Source organism: Tursiops truncatus, chromosome 4 (genome assembly GCF_011762595.2).
Source record: "Tursiops truncatus isolate mTurTru1 chromosome 4, mTurTru1.mat.Y, whole genome shotgun sequence".
Lineage (NCBI taxonomy): Eukaryota > Metazoa > Chordata > Mammalia > Artiodactyla > Delphinidae > Tursiops > Tursiops truncatus.
Window position 1 is genome coordinate 123,363,008 of NC_047037.1, and position 4,791 is coordinate 123,367,798.

The window sequence follows — 4,791 nt, forward strand, 5'->3', positions numbered from 1 at the left end:
ACACATACCACACCATGACGTGAATGCTTAACACTGTCAAATGAGGTCCTTACATTTCAAATGACATGAGATTTTGAAGAGCTAAGGTTTAAATGCAGGATGGATCTTGTCACTTAATACCCTATCCCATTCTCATCCCCTCATCCTTCTCTGGAAAGAATATGTAAGCTAATGGTGAAATGGAGCAGCACTCTATGGACCCTTCCCAGGACAACCCCCCCCCCCCCCGCCATGGCCTCTGCCTGCCCCTTCTCTGTAAAAACACTTTTAATCAAAGAATAAATTTAATCAGAGGAGTGAGAAAATGCAGAAATAAAGGAAAAGCAGTCAAACAGGACAAAAGAATAATTGTTTAGTTATTAAATAAAGTCAAGGACCTTTAGTTTCTCCTCAAGGGCTATAGATAGCATTCTGAACCATATCCTTTCACCTACTTTGTAGATACTGAAACCCCCAGCAAGTGAAAGAAGTTAACTATCAATACATGATGACCACACTGTAGCCATGACATAAGCTGCCACAATTCTGACAACTGGCCTCAAGGAAATAGGAACAAATTCACCCTGGAACTGAAGTTTAACTCTACTTAAAAGAATCAACATGAAACTGATCAGAGCACTGCATGGCCGATTTTAAGATGACATCTCTTTAAAATATAGAATCGAGGAGAGAAATAACTATAATATCAAAGTGCTGAAGAAAAAAAAAGTCAACATTTTAAAAAAGTCTTCCTAAACTTTGGGGAATTTATTAATTTGGTTTTGCTACTTTACAAGTAACACTGAGAAACTCATATTTCTAATACTTGAAAATAAAGACTGAATCAAGAGAGAAGGTCAGAGAACATTCTGAAGGTCTAAGAACAATATAGGAGGAAAGAACCCAAGGGAACTAAGTTGCATTTTTGACTAGTCAAATGCAGTTTTGAACACAGGCGTCTCTGCCTTGAAAGAAAAAAAAAAAAAGCTTTCACATGAGACTTCATTTTTTTAGCCCTTTTGAATACACTAAATCATCTTTATTTAGTTATTTCTATTGACTTTATAATCTTACAGACTCAGTGAAAGAGTCCAAGAAATAAAATAGGCTTAGCACAACAATGCAACTTGAATCAGCAAAGTAATGAATGTGTTGTTCTGTCAAATCCCATTGCCACAATAGCTGCTTCAATTTATTTGAAAAATATACAACCCTGGAGTCTCAGCACCACTTAACAGCCAAGGAGAACAAAATGTGTACAGTGAGATACGAATCTTCAGTACCATTAGTTCAGTATATTTCTGCATAACAGCTTTTCAAAAATTGAAAGCATATTTTGGCACCATGCTGTTTCAAAACAACAACAAGATCTGTGAGATATATGCTGAAATCTGTCAGTGCTTAGAAACACTTTTTAGTTTTTTTTTTTTTTTTTTTTCCATAGAACTCCTGCCTGTTTGGCTAAATTCCTTTTCTCTATTTTTTCATGAAGATTACATTAAAATAGTATCACCAAGGAGACTTAAAGTTTATCATGTATGCATGTGACTCAAAGAACTTTGAACAGGCTGAGTAAATCAATTCTTAATTAATAATCTGTTGACTGATTATAGAAGGGCAGGCTCTATATCTTATAAGAATGCAGGAAAAAATAAAGCAACTAAAAAAACAGTACCACCTAGAACATCACCTTCAGAGCACAAAGTAAGTATTGTTTGTATTTGGCTCTTTCGAACCAAGAAGAGGTCTGTAAATGAGTGGTGGTGAGTTTAAAATAAATGATACTAAGTAAGATAAGATTTTTAAGTAAATCATTCTCACTTGACATTCTTTGTATTAACACTGTTAGAAAACAATGCTATGATTATATTTTAATAAAATATATTTGTATAATATGTCAATTGAAAATAATTTATTTTCAAAACTTGTGCTAATTATTTATTTTCATTACTGTAATCCTCACATTAATCAATTTTAAATTTTTTTTTCTCTTTCTGATGAGGAAACTGAGACTCCAAGACAGTTGTAAGTCACATAACTAAAAAGAAACAAACTTTGTTTGTTTAACTTCAATAGATTTTTTTATATTTACAGAAGTAGCTACTGATGATATTACCAGTACTCTTATGATGAATGTTCAGGATAAAATTCTCAAGTTTGAGATAATATTTAGCTATCAAATGTGTGATATTAAATATAAGGTGAGGCTGCTAATTTTTCTTGATGTACAGTATTTTTTTAACATCTTTATTGGAGTATAATTGCTTTACAATGTTGTGTTAGTTTCTACTGTATAACAAAGCTAATCAGCTATATGTATACATATATCCCCATATCCCCTCTCTCGTGTCTCCCTCCCACCCACCCTCCCTATCCCACCTCTCTAGGTGGTCATAAAGCACAGAGCTGATCTCCCTGTGCTATGTAGCTGCTTCCCACTAGCTATTTATTTTACGTTTGGTAGTGTATATATGTCCATGCCACTCTCTCACTTCGTCGCAGCTTACCCTTCCCCCCTTCCCCCTCCCCATGTCCTTTATTCCTGTCCTGGCCCTAGATTCATCAGAACCTTTTTTTTTTTTTTTAAGATTCCACATATACGTGTGAGCCTATGGTATTTGTTTTTCTCTTCCTGACTTACTTGACTCTGTATGACAGACTCTATGTCCATCCACCTCTCTACAAATAACTCAATTCCGTTTCTTTTAATGGCTGAGTAATATTCTATTGTATACATGTGCTACATCTTCTTTATCCATTCATCTGTCGATGGACACTTAGGTTGCTTTCATGTCCTGGCTGTTGTAAATAAAGCTGCAATGAACATTGTGCTATGTGAGTCTTTTTGAGTTATGGTTTTCTCAGGGTATATGCCCAGTAGTGGGATTGCTGAGTCATATGGTAGTTCTATTTTTAGTTTTATAAGGAACCTCCATACTGTTCTCCATAGTGGCTGTATCAATTTACATTCCCACCAACAGTGCAAGAGGGTTTCCTTTTCTCCACATGATCTCCAGCATTTACTGTTTGTAGATTTTTGATGATGGCCATTTTTGTACTTTTTTAAATGTCAAATCTACGAACAAATAAGCATGCTCATTGGTGATAGAGTGAAATAGCCTAAAATCCCAACTAGTTAATTTTTGGATATGCCCATTTATATAAAATATAAAATATATCTTGGAACACACTCTTGAACATTATTGAGACTTCCATCCATCTGATTTGAAATGAAGGAAAATATAAAAACATTTTTACTGACTCAGCTGAGAAGCATGGCAGAACCTCAATCATGTAACATGGAAGAGAAACAACTCATTCAGGAATGAGTAGGACAAGATTTAAAAAGAAGATAATGCAAGTGTAGAATATGTTCCTCCAGAGAACAGAGGTTGCATGGTGTGTGCCAACTTTGTCTAATCCTTTCTTTTCTGGAGGAATGGCAGGACTCCCCAGAAGTGAAGGCAAGCATACTGCAGCAGAGGGCATACTTCATGAAAAGAGAGGCTCTCTGGTTCATTTAATGTGGGGAAGGAGAGAAAAAGTCCTAGAAACCTCTTCAGAGAAATGAAGCTGATAAGATCTAGCAGGTTATCACAGGTCCAAGCAAGAATTCTGGATTACAGGAAAAAAATAGTTAAAGTAGTAGCAGAAAACTAAAATGTACATCAGGAACCAAGGTGATGTTTCTCTTATAAGGACAGAATTGTGAGTTACAGGTAAAAGACTAACTCTCAGTGATCATACAGTTTTCCAGAACACCTCATAGGCATAGGATACTGGAATTTGGATTTAGACAAATTCCAGGATCAGCTGGAGTTTCCAACAATCTCTTTGAACATTGACCATCTGCTAAGTCTGTTGAAAGTCTCCATTCCCATGTAGAGGGCAGTCTGAAGCATTACAAGCCTTCGTAGTGGAAGACAAAGATCAAATGTTACCCAAAAGATACAAGAAATTCAGATACATGCCCTCAGAGAGTTGGGAACTAGCTTACTTCAGAGAAAGGACATCTTAAAAAGATAATTCTATCTGTATGTGGTGGAAGTAGTTTCCATAGCTAGACTTCAGTCTTTGGTGTCTTCTGTAATGCCCAATAAAAAAAGGCCAATCATCCAGAAAAGGAAGAAATTGAAGCAAATTTATTTATTCTTGATGAGCATAGGCCACTGCTAGTAAATGTATTTTCCTTAAATCAATGTATTTATTTATCAAAGGTTCACTGAGCATCCAATATACACTAGACTCTGTACAAGTTTATGGAGAAAAAAAATAATACTTAGTCATCTTTCTGAAAAGTTAGAACAATTCTACTATGAGATTAATAAGTAGAATCTCTCTTTTGCAGATAAGAAAGCTAATAAAAAAAGTTGGTGCCTTGTTTGGATATTGTAGACTCATCCACAATTTTGAATTGCATTTTTTTCATAAAAATATGAAACAGCAAAAGTAACCCTACTATTTAACTTAAATGGTATATAAACACCAGCCAATTTTGTTAAGGCTTAGAAGGCTATGACATTAAGATTCATAGCAACATTATTTGTCATAGCCAAAAAGTGCAAATAATCCAAATATTCATCTGTTGATGGAGGGGTAAATAAAATATGGTATATCCATACAATGGAATATTACTCATCAATAAAAGGAATGAAGTACTAACTCATTCTACAATATGAATGGGTCTTGATAACATTATACTAAGTAAAAGGAAACAGTTGAAAAAGACCACATATTATGTTATAATATTTATATGAAATTCCAAAATAAGCAAAGTTACAGAGTCAGAAAGTAGATCAGTGGTTGCCTAGG